The following is a 16807-nucleotide window of genomic DNA, read 5'->3' on the forward strand; positions in this document are numbered from 1 at the left end:
GAGAGACAGAGCATGAACGGGGGAGGGGCAGAGAGAGAGGGAGACACAGAATCGGAAACAGGCTCCAGGCTCTGAGCCATCAGCCCAGAGCCCGACGCGGGGCTCGAACTCACGGACCTCGAGATCGTGACCTGGCTGAAGTCGGACGCTTAACCGACTGCGCCACCCAGGCGCCCCATGTTTATTATTTATTTTTGAGAGAGAGATTGACAGAGTGCAAGCAGGGCAGGGGCAGAGAGAGAGAGGGAGACACAGAATCTGAAACAGGCTCTGGACTCTGAGCTGTCAGCAGAGCTCAATGCGGGGCTCGAACTCAGGAATCACAGGATCCTGACCTGCGCCAAAGTCAGATGCTTCACCAACATGAGCCACCCAGGCGTCCCAACTTGCAATTTGTTCTAAAGGCAATGGAACTTTGAGGATATTTGGAGCAGGAAAATGATATGCTCAAATTCATGTTTTTGATTGCTTAAGTACTGTGAGGGGAAAAAAAAGACCAAGATTTAATGAAAGAATGGATGATTGAATGAATTTCAGAGTCCATAACTCCTGCTTTTGACAATGAGGATTTTTCAGGTGGTACAATTCAAACCAGAAGCTATTCTGCTAATATGAGAGAGTAGAATGGTATCCTCACTACATCCCACCCCTACCCTGTGGCTCAGAGTGACCCTAGGGGAAAACAAGTCAGCTGTGGTGCAGTACAGCGGGAGCCCCTCCCAGCAAAAGTCAGGGGACTTGCCCATGTTAGCAAACCTCACTCTACAGAACTCTGAGCAAGCAAACTGGTGCCTGCAACAGATCCTGGGAAGCTGCAGGAAAGGAGACAGAAAAGAACCAGGATAGCCAAGGGGATCTGGGCTCTACTGACAGCTCCTGAGACACACGCCCAGCTGATGATCCCACCAGCTTCCTCGTGAGGAAGTAGAGGTTAAAGTCAGAGCCAATTTGTAAGGTCATTGTGGTAGAGAAACTCCTGTTTAAGGCAATCGTTTCAGAAAGCAGAAGTCTTGCCCAATCGTGTAGCCCAGCCATTCTGTTATTTTTTTCAAGTAAGCGCCAGCCCAATGTGGGGCTTGAACTCAGACCCCAAGATCAAGAGTCACATGCTCCACCAACTGAGCCAGCCAAGCACCCTTCAATTAAACTTTTTTTTTTTTTTAGTTTTTTTTTTTTTTGGGGGGGGGGGCAGCGCTTGGGTGGCTCGGTTGCTTGAGCATCTGACTTTAGCTCAGTTCATGTTGTCATGGTTCGTGGGTTCGAGCCCACGTCAGGCTCTGTGCTGACAGCTCAGAGCCTGGAGCCTGCTTTGGATTCTGCATCTCCCTCTCTCTCTGCACCTCCCCTGCTCGCATTCTGTCTGTCTCTCTCTCTCTCTCAAAGATGAATAAACATTAAAAAAAAAAGTTTATTTATTTGGGGGGGGGGCAGAGAGAGAGGGAGAAAGAGAATCCCAATCCAGCTCCACACCCAGTGTGGGGTCAGACACGGGGCTCTGTCTCACATCCATGAGATCATGACCTGAGCTGAAATCAAGAGTTGGATGCTTAACAGACTGAGCCACCCAGGCGCCCCTCAGTTAAACTTTCTGATGTTATTATAAGGTCCTGAATTAAAGAAACTCTTAAGGGACTGATAAAGTAAGCAATCTCATGGAGTGGAGACTAATGAAATTGTCAAGCAGAGCACAGCACCCCCTAAAGAACAGCACCTTAGTGCTACCGTGTTCCACATAATTCCCTTTCTACATCAGATTGTTTTTCTTTTTAATTTTTTTTTTTAACTTTTATTTATTTTTGAGACAGAGAGAGACAGAGCATGAACAGGGGAGGGGCAGAGAGAGAGGGAGAGAGACACAGAATCTGAAACGGGCTCCAAGCTCTGAGCTGTCAGCACGGAGCCCAACGCGGGGCTCGAACTCACAGACCGCGAGATCATGACCTGAGCCGAAGTCGGACGCCTAACCGACTGAGCCACCCAAGCGCCCCCAGATTGTTTTTATTAAACAATGTTACTGGCTTACGGCGTATGTGATAAAGAGCAAATACTCTGTGTATATTCCATACGAGGCCATATTCACGTTTTTCTATGTTTATTTTTTTGAGTACATAGAATGACTATTCCCCTTGTCTCATATCAACATTTGCTTCCACCGAGTGAGCAACTCATCTGCATAAATCGTTCACAAACACAGAAAGGAACTGGTGAAGTTCTTCCTCTTCAAAATGTACGTATAGTCTTTCTCAGCCTCTTAGCTTCTGGTTTCTTCCTGTGGCTCCTATAATTCTATGCAAGTGATATTTTACATTTCCTAAAAACCTATTAAATTCTCCAACTTTGGTAAATTAGACAGTATCGTCTTTCTCCTTTGGAAGAAGAAATTGCAGTCTTGTCTTTGCCTAAATCATTTTATGGGTCATTAATTGGATAGATAATGTTTCTCAGCAAAGGCTGAAGGGTCATTTACCATTTTCAACTCAACAACTAGCCGTGATCACAAGACAGCAATATGGAGAGAGAGGACACCAAGCTTTTTACGCACAAGCCTGGCTGGAATTACAAAGCCACACAATTTAGTCTCTTACTCTGCCCTTACACATGGGGTGAGAGGACTACCAATCTTTGTTTTGATTGGAAATCCTGGACATCAAGAAATCTACCGGTATGACAGTCTGATTTTAGAAAAGCAGAGACTATGATTTGCTCTTTGAGATTCAAGAATTAGGAAGATGAAGGCCCAAAGATCTCATCCCAGATACTCACATCCTTGTGCCCTTGACCGTGCCCATGTTTTTTGGTAAAACGCCAGGGACATATAACTGCCTTTCCAGCCAGGATCAGAGAACTTGGGTCTCTCAGAAAATAACTCTGCAAGTGACTAGATCAGTACGATCAGAGGAGAGAAAGCAAGTCTCCTTTGAAAAGGTGCCAAAGAAACAGAAAAAAGGAGTTTCGTCAGAATGCTGAGCCCTTGGGATAAAATGCAGCTCCGTCCCAAATCCCCCTCCAGCTCCCCTTCCCTCACCACCTCTTCAATAACCTTTGATTGTCTGATGAGACTATGCTTAGCGACATCCAAAGAGTCACCACTGGGCAGGGGAGCTGCAACCAGCTCTGGACACTCACTTTTCTTCCATCACAGGGGAGTTTGCCTACCCTTACCTTAAAAAAAAAAAAAAAATACACCGTTACCAAAAAATAAAAATAAAATCATGGTGGGGCACCTGGGTAGCTCAGTCCGTTAAGCAGGCAACTCTTGATTTCAGCTCAGGTCATGATCTCATGGTCAGGAGATCAAGCCCTGCATGGGGTTCCATGCTAGGTATGGAGCCTGCATAAGATTCTCTCTCCCTCCCCTACTACCAAGTGTGTTCTCTCTCTTTCTCAAAAAAATTTTTTTTGGGGGGCGCCCGGGTGGCTCAGTCAGTTAAGCGTCCGACTTCGGCTCAGGTCACGATCTCACGGTCTGTGAGTCCGGGCCCCGTGTCGGGCTCTGGGCTGATGGCTCAGAGCCTGGAGACTGCTTCTGATTCTGTCTCCCTCTCTCTGCCCCTCCCCCGTTCATGCTCTGTCTCTCTCTGTCTCAAAAATAAATAAACGTTAAAAAAAAAAAATTTTTAAACAAAAATTTTTTTTGTAAATCATGGTAAAATACAGATAACATAAAATTTACCATTTTAACCATTTGGATGTATATTTCAGTGACATTAAGTACATTCACATCGTGCCATCCTCACTGACTGCCATCCATCTCCAGAACATTTTCATCAACCTAAACTGAAACCCTGTACCCATTAACCACCAACTCCTCATCCTCCTTCTTCCCCAGCCGCTTGTGTCCATCATCCTACTTTCTGTCTCTAGAAATTGATCTACTCTGGGAACCTTATAAAAGAGGAATCACACAATATTTTTCCTTTTGCAACTGGCTTATTTCACTGGTTCATCCACAGTGTAGCAGGTGTCAGAATTTCCTTCCTTTTCAAGGTGAATAAAATTCTACCATATGTATATGCCACATTTCGTTTATCTATTCATTCGTCTATAGGCACTTGGATAGTTTCTGCCTTTGCCTATTGTGAATAATTCTGCTATGAACATGGGTGCACAAATACCTGTTTGAGTCCCTATTTTCATTTCTTTCGGGTGTATACCCAAAAATGGAACTACTGGATCATATAGCAATTGTGTTTAATTTTTTGAGGACCCACCATACTGTTTTCCACAATAACTATGCCATTCTACATTCCCACCGGCAATAACGCACCATCTCCATGCCACTCATCTATGTATTAGCAGTGTCTTTGGCTCAAAATATCACCATTTTTATTTTTTTTTTTCATTCTTTTAGGTTTATTCACTTACTTGGAGACAGAGAGAGAGAGAGAGAGAGAGCACATGAGCAGGGGAGGGGCAGAGAGAGAGAGGGAGAGAGAATCCCAAGCAGCTGGAGCAGCTGAATGTCCACCAGCATGAAGCCCAATGAGGGGCTCCATCCCACAAACCATGAGATCATGACCTGAGCTGGAACCAAGAGTTGGTTACCAAAGTAACCAAACACTTACCCAACTGAGCCACCCAGGAGCCCCCAAATATCGCCATGTTTAAGTCTCACCTGTCATCTGTCATGTTAGAGTACAAGGACACAGAGGCAAGCAATGGACTTCAGTGAAATTTCCCCCTCAGGAGGAGAGTCAGCATTCAGCACATTGTTGGTGTGGGTGAAAAGAAGGTTTTGACGTAGTGTGATACAAACTCAAAATGAGAAAGAGAAATCCTTCAGGTTGCAGTATAAAGCCCGTTGGACATACCTACCCCCCATCCCACTTCATCTTCTTCAAGACAGAGGCAAGGACTCTGATACCAAGTCATGAGCAGAGCTCCCCAGTATAAAGTGGGGAGGAGGGAGCTCTACCAGAAGAGAGGATGAGATGATGCCATTTCTGAACTAGCACACCTGAGACTTCCCTTCCCCCCAGGGAGGCGAGCACTTCCCCTCATAGCCAGGACAGAGTCTAGAGAAAGTTCCTATCTGTGCTTCAAGAATGAGGCTTAGTTTCCGATTCGGTGTCTCCCTCTCTCTCTGCCCCTCCCCCGTTCATGCTCTGTCTCTCTCTGTCGCAAAAATAAAATAAACGTTGAAAAAAAAATTTAAAAAAAAAAAAAAAAAGAATGAGGCTTAAAGGCAGTTCTTCGAGGTTAGCTATCCAGGGCAAAATCCACCGATTTAAAGAATTTACACTTGTTTCAACTGACCTGCTTTCTCTTTGGAATTGTAAACACAACAGTAGAGACCAAAGGCCACAGCAAATCCATCAGCGAGGATTAGAGCCTGTTATGGGTTAGAAAGTGTCCTCCAAAAAAGATGTAGTCAAGTACTAACCTTCCCTCACCTGTGAATGTGACCTTATTTGGAAACAGTCTTTGGAGATGTCATCAGGTTAAGATGAGGTCATTAGAAGTGGTCCCTAATTCCATGAGAGGGGAGACGGCCTTGTGAAGACAGGAGCAGAGGCAGAAGGAACAGCTGGGGCTCCAGAAGCTGGAAGAGACAAGAAAGGGGAGACCACCCCGGGGAGGGGGTGCTTGGGGGGCTCAGTCAGTTGAGCACCCACCTCTTGATTTCAGTTCAGGTCATGATCCCAAGGTTGTGGGATTGAGCCCTCATCAGGCTCTGCGCTGAGCTTGCAGCCAGCTGAAGATTCTTTCTCCCTCTCTCTCTCTCTCTCTCTCTCTCTGCCCTTCCCCCACTCACGCATGTTCTCTCTCTAAAAAAAAATAAAAGGGGGGGGGAAGGGCCCCTCCCCTAGAGGTTTTGAGAGAGCATGTCCCTGCCAACATCTTGATTTTGGATTCGTAGCCTCCAGAATTGTGAGAAATTAAATTTCTATTGTTTCAAGCCACCCAACTTGTGAGGCTTTGTGAGAGCAGCCCTAGGAAGCTCACCTAGAGGCCAATACCTAGAAATCACACCCAAAAACACATTCGTGTCACCGCCGTCTCCGTATTTATTATGACAACTGTGAGCTGAGGAGGTTTCCTTAAGGAAATGATTGTCTGTCATATCAGATTCCCCTAAGTGTTTACAGACTTCTAAATCATGACCTTAGTTAACGAAATTGTCTCTGGCTGGAAGGGTTTTTGGTTTTTGTTTTCTGGTGCATAGACATTTCTAATCCCTACACTTGCTTCACTTTCATATGAAAGTTGTAAGCCTGATATTGTTCGGATGTTCCTGAGTCAGGCTGGCACAAAGTCAGGAGAGATTTAGCATGAAGACAGGGGAAATGAAGGGATTCCACACTCACTTTATTTCTCCTTAAGGTACAGTTACACAGACGGTTTAAGAAGCTCATTAGGCTTTCCCACATTCCCCTGTGCTTCCTAAAAGGTCATTCAAGTTTTGCAGCCATTCCCTTCAGTAGTCAGGAGGGTCTAAAACCCTGGCCATTGCCTTATCAGCTCTTTGAAATGAAAGACGATGAGGCCGCGCAGCCCCCACAGATGAAAAATGCATCATAGGTGTCACTGCCTATCTCTCTCTCAAGTGTTGTCTGCTTGTTTAATGAAGTGGAGAAACTAAAAAGAAGGGAGTGCAAAAAGCATGAGATCTCTACCTGATGAAAGTTCTGATGAGTTCATTGCTAGGAATACCTGAAATTAATTGACTAATAGTCTTTTTATTCCATGAGGTTGGTGAGAAGAAAAATGGGGTGGGAGTACAAAATCAAACAAAATCAGAGTGGAGACCCAGAGGAAGGAAGTGCAGCACCAGAGAAATTTATTATGCTTTACACACTTGCACAACACACACACACACACACACACACACACACCATAAAGATGAAAAAGTGCCATATTTAACTATGAAGCTAACAAAGAATGGTCATGAATACAGAGTTCACAGAAAAGGAAGCATAAAAGGCTCGGTTGGTGGAGCATATGACTCTTGATCTCAGGGTTATGAGTTCCAGCTCTGTGTTGGGTGTAGAGATTACTTACGAATAAAATCTTAAAAAAAAAAAAAAAAAAAAAAGAGTGGGAGCCAAGGTCTGTTTCCTTGGGTGTGGGCTGGGCTCAGTCACGTGTTCATGAAGAGACAGAAGTGGTAGTGTGTGACTGCAGAGACTAGGTCATCAAAGGCATTTCGGCTTCCTCCTCGCTCTTCCTCTTGAATCACACACGCAGGGGAACCCAACTGCTATATTGTGACTCTGACGGTCCCATGCAGCAAAGAACTGAGGCTTTCTGCCAACAGCTATATGAGTGAGCCATCCGCCTGGAAGCAGATCCGCTATCCATAGTCACACTTACAGAAGCCCGGGCCCAAGTTGGACAGAAGTCTCATGTGAGGCCTTGAGCCAGAACTACTCAGCCAAATCAATCCTGGATTGAAAGCTCTCAGAAACTATGAGATACTACACGTGTGTTGCTTTAAAATGCTAAGTTTTCAGGGCACGTGGGTGCCTCGGTCAGTTAGGCATCTGGTTTTGGCTTAGGTCACGATCTCATGGTTTGTGGGTTGGAGACCGGCATCGGGCTCTGTGCTGACAGTTCAGAGGCTGGAGCCTACTTCAGATTCTCTCTCTCTCTCTCTCTCTCTCTCTCTCTCTCTCTCTCTCTCTCTCTCTCTCTTGGGCCCTCCCCTGCTCATGCTCATGCGCTCTCTCTCAAGAATAAACATTAAAATAATAATAATAATAATAATAATAATAATAATAAAATAAAATGCTAAGTTTTCTTTCTGGTAGGGGTGAGGGGTGTAGGAATTTGTTATGCAGCAGTAGCTAAATAATGCAACAGTGTTTATAGCAGACTTTTTTTGCATAATAAAGAAGAAAAATAATATATAACTGTGTTTTCTTGTTTTTGCAGTAAAGAAACACTGGAAAGGCACCCAAGCATTAACAAAAGTGGTTGCTTATGTAAATAGTTAGCGGAATGGGGAATAACATAGATGGGAATAGGAAAGAGAACCCAATTTCTCAAGTTGCACCTTTTGTATATCCTCTTCTATTTTTATATCAAGTTCATACATACTTACATATTTTAAAAATAATTTGTAAGCAATTTTTTTATTTTTAAGAGATTAAAAAAATTTTTTAATGTTTATTTTTGAGAGAGAGACAGAGCATAAGCAGGGGATGGGCAGAGACAGAGGGAGACACAGAATCTGAAGCAGGCTCCAAGGCTCTGAGCTGTCAGCACGGAGACTGACGTGGGGCTCAAACTCACCAACTGTGAGATCATGACCTGAGCTGAAGTCAGATGCCCAACTGACTGAGCCACCCAGGTGCCCCAAAACATTCTTATTTTAAATCTATACAAGATAACAGATGTTAACTTACCATGGGCATCACTTTACAGTGTATGTAAGTCAGGTCATTATGCTGTACACCTTAAACTTCCATAGTGCTCTATGTTAATTATATCTCAATAAAATGGAATAAAACTAATTAAATTAAAATTTAAAGTAAAAGATAAAGCTAGGATTTTTTAAAAAATAAGATAAAAAATAAAATAAATAAAATAAAGCATTTTTCCCCCTTTAATACATGCTTGGGGCCCCAGGGGAGACCTAACCTCTCCAGGTTGCCTGTAGCAACTGAATTCAGAACCTGAGGTAGCCCTGTCATATACCCTGTTGTGTGGATAGAGACTTATGGAGACAGACTGCAGAGAAAGGAAATGAATCGAGAGGAATACGGATAAACTCTAGCGTCTGGCTCACATGTGTCCTTACAATAAATTCTACCTTCAGTCAGTCAGTATCTGCATTTGTCATCAAAAGAACTTTAGGCAAGACTCTGTAGATTCTTAAATGGAGCCAAGAGAGCTGAAAGCCATAGAAGCGGCTCTCTCTTTAATTCTTCCCTTCCTGTGATTTACGCCTTTCATTAATTCAGGAATTTTACTTGAGAAATGTTTATTAAGTATCTACAGGTACAAGACCTCCATAGTGTGATTAGAAAGTGATGACATCATTAATATTTGGCAGTAAAATCATGAATCTTAAAGCACTGCCACCCACTTGAAGAAAAAGAACTTCAAAGGTTTAAAAATCATAACATGTAATAATAATTATACTGGAATTAAAATTAAAAAAAAATTAAAAACCCAATTTCTTTTTTTTTAAGATTTTATTTTTAAGTAATCTCTACACCCAACACGGGGCTTGAACTTATAGTCCCAAGATCAAGAGTCGCACGTTCTATTGACTGAGCCAATCAGGTACCCCTTAAAAATCCAATTTCTGGAGTGCCTGGGTGGCTCAGTCGGTTGAGCGTCCGACTTTGGCTCAGGTCATGATCTCACGGTTTGTGAGTTCAAGCCCCGCATCAGGATCTGTGCTGATGGCTCAGAGCCTGGAGCCTGTTCACATTCTGTGTCTCCCTCTGTCTCTGCCCCTCCCTTGCTCATGCTCTGTCTCTGTCTCAAAAATAAATAAAACATTTAAAAAATTTTTTTAATAAATAAATACAAATAGGGGCGCCTGGGTGGCGCAGTCGGTTGAGCGTCCGACTTCAGCCAGGTCACGATCTCGCGGTCCGTGAGTTCGAGCCCCGCGTAGGGCTCTGGGCTGATGGCTCAGAGCCTGGAGCCTGTTTCCGATTCTGTGTCTCCCTCTCTCTCTGCCCCTTGCCCGTTCATGCTCTGTCTCTCTCTGTCCCAAAAATAAATAAACTTTAAATAAATAAATAAATAAATAAATAAATAAATAAATAAATAAATCCAATTTCTATAATGGGGAGGAAAATATATATGTAAAGCTACAGATTCAAAATTAGAATTGTTGAAATGACAGCAACTTTAGAGTACATTGAGTTCAAACTTCCACTCACTATAGGGGGTATAGCTCAGGGGTAGAGCATTTGACTACAAACTCCCACTCACTATAGATTATTTTATTTTTTTTAATGCTTATTTATTTATTTTGAGAGAGAGAGAGAGAGGGAGAGCCTCTCCCAAGCAGTCTCCACACTGTCAGTGCAGAGTTCTAGACAGAGCTCAATCCCACAAACTGTGACATCACGACCTGAGTCAGACACTCAACTGAGCCACCCAGCACCCCAATATAGACTTTTTTCAACTTTATTTTTAAGCAATCTCCACACCTACCGTGGGACTCAAAACCCACAATGCAAGATCCAGAGTCACAGCTTCACTGACTGAGCCAGCCAGGTGCCCCTCAATATAGATTTCTTAGTTTTTACAAGAAAAAAAAAGTTGTTAACATATAAAATACACGTTATATGTTACTATTATATATGAAATATATTGTGAGTGTGTGTGGATGGATAGACAGATAAACAGAAAGATAAAAAATCTCTTCAATTACCTTTAAAAAAAAATAATAACATATGAATATGGAAATTCCAATGTTCCAATCTGGAGCTGTTTCTGGCAACGGCTGCATGGTAGAAGGAATCTCATCAATGTCATTCATATGCACCAGCTCTGCCCCCCCCCACAACTGTTTGGCATACACAGAATGATAATTATTACCTCCTCTCTGCCCCTGATGGGAAGTTAACTCCCAAAACTCTTGTTCCTCTATCCCATGTAAGAATTTTTCTCCGTATCTTGGAGAGACAGTTTTCTTTTTTTGTTATTTTCAAGAAAGTGTTTCTTTAAAGATTTTATTTTTAAGTAATCTTTATACCCAATACCCAGAATTTCTAATTTTAAATTCATATTTCTCCAAATTTTAAAATTGAATTAAAAAAAAAGTTTAGAATCATTTTCTGCATGTTCATTAAGTCACATCAGTCTAATTTCAAATTCTTGTAGAGCAATATACTGTTTCATCTAGAACCAACAAATCATAAGGATGCCCATAACCATGGTTGAATGTCTTTTGTCTTATAATTGCATCTTACTGGTCACCAGGAGACAAGACAGAATGTAAGTATTAATAAAATGATTAATTCACGTGACATTTATCGAGAACTTTCTATATGCTAATACATTGGTTAAAGATATTTAATAATACTAATACCATCACTATCTCATTTAATCTTCGTAGCAATCCTATGAAGCAGATGTTGCACACTTTACAGATGAGGAAATGAAGCCAACTTTTGCCTTAACTCACAGACCTAATAAGCCCAGTGCTCTCTGTCCAAGACCATGTGTTTTCTACTTTGCTCCAATGTCTTCTTGGTTTTAAAAGGTTCAAACTAATAGGGGCACCTGGGCAGCTCAGTTGGTTAAGCGTCTGACTTCGGCTCAGGTCATGCATGATCTCACAGTTGGTGAGTTCAAGCCCTGCATCAGGCTCGCTTCTGTCAGTGCAGAGCCCGCTTTGGAGCCTCTGTCCCCCTCTCTCTCTGCCCCTCCCCCTGGTTCTCTCTCTCAAAATAAATACAGAAACTTAAAAAAAAAAAAAAGTTCAAACTAATAGAAAACCAAGAAAACTATGGATAAAAACAATGGGATTAGTAAGTATATATATAGCAAGGGAGTTACAGTGTTTGGGGATATTACAAAGAAAAGGTCAAATTGTGGGGCGCCTGGGTGGCTCAGTCGGTTAAGCGTCCGACTTCGGCTCAGGTCATGATCTCACGGTAGGTCCATGAGTTCGAGCCCCGCGTCAGGCTCTGTGCTGACAGCTCAGAGCCTGGAGTCTGCTTCGGATTCTGTGTCTCCCACTCTCTCTGACCCTCCCCCATTCATGCTCTGTCTCTCTCTGTCTCAAAAATAAATAAACATTAAAAAAAACAAAAAAGAAAGAAAAGGTCCAGTTGTAACCCTGGGGAAGATGATAGCAAAGAGAAGCAGGATGTATGAGCTCAGTCTTTAGGGAAAAGGGGTTACCCAAGTCAGTGGGGCCAGAAGCAAGGAGTTTCCATTTCAAACTGCAAAAATGATGCGAGCACATACACAGAGGCTTGCAGCAGCAGCCTACATCATCCCAGAAACCTCGAGTCAGTGGGTTCATCTGGAGTGATGGACACTTGCCATTGAAGGTGGTCAGAGGGTAGGGGCCAGATCATAAAGCGACCTGCAATCCTCACTAAAGAGTTCGAAATGTTTCTGAATGCAGTGGGGGGGTCCCGAAGGAAAATTGAAAGCAAAAGAGAGACCTGATCTGGGTATGTTTTGGAAAGCCCTTCATGAGGCTCTGAATTAAAGTAATCACAAGTAGATGATGGAAGAGGAAAGATTTGAGAGGTGATCTGAAGTTGGAATGAGGCAGGACCTGGTGACCAATTGGATGTGGAGGACAAAGGAAAGAAAAGTCCAGGGTTCTGGGTAATGCCCAAGTTTCTAGTGACACCATTAAGTGACAGAATTTCAGGAGGGACAGCTGGTTGGGAAAGGAATTAGATTTGAGATATAAAGAGTACACACTGGAAACAATAGGTTTAGATCTCAGGAGAAAGATCTGGTTGGAACTACAGAATCACCAGTGATGGAAAAAACACAGAAGGATGAATTCACTCAAAAAAATAAGAGAAAAAAAAGGCTAAGGACCAAGTCAACAGTGATGTCACACAATGAGCATGTGCCCAGTGCTGGATACCGATACACTGGGCACTCTATCCCAGCTCTGCCACAAGACATAACTGTGACAATCAAATGAGAAATGGCATGCCTGTCCCCAAGCAAACACTCATAAATGTTGGTTGTTATTATCTCTACTGGAAAACATCTCAATGTTTTCACAAGTTCATGAATGTGTAAGTCTCACTCATCTCTAATAATATACACACTATTATAGTATATAATAATAATTAATAATGATAATAAGCAATGTGCTTCTATTAAGCACTTGCTAGATTTCAAAGACTGTGCTGGGCATTTTGCATTAATCTCTTCAATTTCCATAGTATCTCTCTCATACAGTATTATGTTTATTATTCCCACTTTACAGATGAAAAAACTGAAGCATTGACAGGTTAATTTACATGCTCAAGGTCGTACATTCATTACAGGCACAAAGGGGGGATGGGAGAAGGAAGAAGGCCTTGGCCCAGCACAAAAACTAGGAAAGGAATAACAAAGCCTGCCCTGTGGGTTCCTCACCCCCGCCCCCATGCTCAAGAGGAAATTTCTAAACACGTAAAATGTCATTGAGATTTGCCCCTATGTAGAAGTCCTGGATCAAATCACAGCCCCACAGTCCCTACCATGAGGATAAAGGATGGCCAAAGGTGACAAAAGTAGAAAGTAGTCTTCTTGAAATTTTCTGTTAAGACATTATCTGATGTTTATGTTGCCTCTTTAAATAAAGTATTAGACTATATCTGATTAGACTACATCTGGCACACTAATTATATTTAGGAGCTTAAACATGATTGGTATACATTAATACTGAAAGAATAAATTTCTAAATGTCTCATTTAACTCACTTTATCTGCTCTCCATCAAATTCACAAAAGGTACAATTCTGCGCTTCACAGTGAGTGCTATTTGAACTGAAGAATCTATTGCAACTCTTAATAAGTAAGCATTTACAACCCTACATAATTTCTTCTTTTTCCTCAACTGCTTTATTACTTGAATGACCAGTGATGTAAGTTAAAGATTTTTTAATTGCTTCTTTTTCTTGCATATTTATTTGCATTCCTAAATTTACTTAACAAAAGATTTTCTTATTTGCATAGATCAATCTTAAATGCAAAGCCTATAGAATATACTCGCAAGTAGACAATAGCTCCACAGGGTTAAGGTATTAGAGCGTGACTACCTTGCATTGTTTAAAAGATGAGCTAAGTGCTTCGTTTTAACCTAAATAGAGACCCCACTAGCACAAAGAACCAAAGTCAGTCACGGGTCCCTGCAACATCTTTACACGATTACAATGAGATGAAAAACTCTGAAAATCCCTCAAGTTTTTAAAAACTACTCTCCCCGCCGCAAAAAAAAAAAAAAAATCATTGGTGTCACTCATTCCTAACCACAACGCAGCAACTGCAATTATCTTAACACGTACTAATTAGATTTATTAGGTCATAGTGTTTGGGCGGGGTTTTCCCTAAAGGAGCAGACAAGTCCTCTCTGTAGATTATTAACTAAATGGGTCTATATGCCATAAAGTCCATTCTTACCTTTTTATTTTTTCATGAGACATTCATCAATGAATGGATTAATAGGACCACAAAGGAAAAGAGGAAGCATTTGTGTGCAATAATTTATCCTATAAAAGAATGATTAACTGACAGATTCTATTGAATGCCAAAATCTAACATTAAATTTTATTCTTAAACTGAGGCAGCTTAGTAAAGAAGTTATAAACATTTTTAGAAATCCACAGAGAGAAAGCCCGGGAAACCATGCTCAAGATTCAGTGGGTAGGATTCCCTTTTTTTTTTTTTTTTCCATTTTATTTTTAAGTAATTTCTACACCCAACATGGGGCTCAAACCTACAACCCCAAGCTCAGGAGTCCCATGCTCTACCGGCTGAGCCAGCCAGGAGCCCCTCCAATTAATTCTTTAGGAAACTTGGTGAACTTACTCATTTATTCATAATCTACCCTAGTTTCCTGATTAAACTAAGAATGCTAGTGGTAATCGTAACTCAAAAAATATTGGAGGAGGAAGGGGAGTCAGTGATGTCACACACATTTCTATAATATCTGAGTTTTGTCTGATGAGCACACAGTACTTTGTAATCGTCCAAATAACAATTTTTAAAATTAAAAAAATATATATATATATATATATTGATAGAGGTGACTGGCTAGCTCCATCAATAGAGGACTAGACTCTAGATCCTGGAGTCGTGACTTCAAGCCCCACATTGAGTATAGAGCTTACTTAAAAATAATTTTTTTTTAACAAAATATTTACTTTCACCATTTTTTTCAAGAAAAATAAAGTTATGTATGCAGGATGCAGGCTATCTTTCAGTTCACCTAGCCTATGAAAAGTGTGGTTACTATTTGCCCCTTACAAGATTTCTCAGAGGCACACATTCCCAGGTCTGTGATTTTCATTGAATTACCTCACATCTTACCTCCATGCTCTTGCAAACTGTTGTGCCAGACAGAAACATCGTTTTCACCTTCCTGCACAATGTGCAAAACTGAATCAAGTCTCATCTCTCCTCCATGGGTAAAAACTAAATCTGTAAATCTTGAAAGAAGGCATGAAGTAGTTTTGAAAAGAGACCTTTGATTTGTTTACATGGTTTTTCTTTAATTCTGACTGACTTTGCCTACTGGTACCTTTGATTTACATCTAATTTCCTGTTTGATAATCCATTACATGTACACGAACACCTTAGGAAGCAGTGTCAATTACAATGAGTCTCCAATACTTATTTTTCTCCTTCTGTAATGAACTTGAACTTTTCTGCCTCAAGATCCTGAAAAGAACATTTTCTTCACGTTGCATATGCACACTGTGTGCCATGAAACAATAATTAACATTTCCACGAATGCCCCGTCTCTTCTCTTGCCCGCCAACCTGAGTTGCGCATTGGAAACTTTCTCCTACGTCTGTGGCAACGACTGGAAATGTTTACCTATAAATGCATACCAGGTTACCATAAATTCTCTTGCTGATGTTTATATTCCAAGAAACCAGGCACAGAAAATAGAATCATAACACACTGAAGGGGCGGGCTTTCACAAATACATTGCTGACAAATGTCAGTAATCCAGTTTTCACTCTGCATTTCTCTCCGTGAAAGTTAATTGCACGCAAACGGACACACAGGACTATGCTAGAGTAAATTAGCGTTTCTCCCCTTGCCAGAAGGAAGCTAAGACGCTAAGAGGTAATGAGTTTTATTAACTCTCATAATGTCTGCAAAGTAGCACAGCATCAAAGTATCGGATCCCTTTTTAGTCTCTCCCCGAAGACCTACTTACAGGAGCAAGCGCATCAATGCCTCATTGATCAGCAAAACGCCGGCGGAGGCATTCTGCTCGCATCAGAAGCTCGGCTCCTGCACCCTTTCCACCGGCTGCGATGAACCTACGGCCAGGCGCACGGCGCGGCGCAGGAATCGGCGACTCGCGTTTCTGAAGTGTGCTCAGCGTTTCTGTGTTTGGAGCTAGAACTCCATTTCCTGTCCGCACTCTTACAATTAATAGGTGTGAGTTTCAGTGGCTAGGGCGCAAAAACTTTCTGAATCATTCCGATCGTTTGCAATGGAAAGAATTGGAAAATAATGGAAAGCAAAAATGAAATTAAAACTTTGGAAACAAAAAATAAGAAATTGTTTTATTAGGGAAAAATTCCAGTGCTTGACAAAAGCACAATTAGTGACTTCTGTGGATTTGCTCCGAAGGTTCGGAGGCGGGCATTGTTTGTTTGCTAAGTGTTCTCCGGTTGGTGTATTTAGTTGAGAAGTACGGCCCGCGTTTTCTTTGGCACAGATGCGGCGTATCAGTCATGATGGATAAGTACCTTCACCAGCAGTTAATTAACTCAGTTTCAAATGAAGCCCCTGGACTGGACTCAGTGGTTGTCAGGGTGGGGTTCTCAGACCAGCAGCAGCAGCAGCTGCTGGGATCTGGTTGGAAATGCAAATATTGAGTCCCACCCCAGACTTCCTGAAACTGGGACTCTGGGGGTGGGGCCCAGCAATCTGTTGTTACAACCCCTCCAAGGGATTCTGAAACAGGCTAACTTTTGAGAAGCACTGGAATAGTTATTCTAATGATAAAAAGTAACCTGGAGCCCAGATTAAAACGAAGTATTTCCAGAACCTTCTCCTGGAAATGGATTCGGTGGAGCTACTGTGTGGCAGGAGGGTCTGTATTTTAACCAGCAGCCAGGGTGACTCTCCCTGGGCAAGTTTGGGAAGACCTGAATTGATTTATCTCTGGAAGGCTACTTTCCAGGTCTGGC

General features: G+C 42.0%; 1 protein-coding gene across 12 annotated transcripts in view; it reads right to left on the reverse strand.

The window, feature by feature from the left end:
* The window catches only part of SLCO5A1 (solute carrier organic anion transporter family member 5A1), a 307828-nt gene that overhangs the window by 232528 nt on the left and 58493 nt on the right, over positions 1 to 16807 (reverse strand). For 2 of the 12 annotated variants that reach the window (XM_045049919.1, XM_045049917.1), the window contains exon 3: positions 5394 to 5542. The exons of the other annotated variants lie outside the window; for them this stretch is intronic. The gene's annotated coding sequence lies outside the window, so the exon portion shown is untranslated. The remainder of the gene's footprint in view (positions 1 to 5393; positions 5543 to 16807) is intronic. 12 annotated transcript variants of the gene reach the window in all.

The sequence above is a fragment of the Felis catus genome, chromosome F2 (assembly GCF_018350175.1).
Source record: "Felis catus isolate Fca126 chromosome F2, F.catus_Fca126_mat1.0, whole genome shotgun sequence".
Lineage (NCBI taxonomy): Eukaryota > Metazoa > Chordata > Mammalia > Carnivora > Felidae > Felis > Felis catus.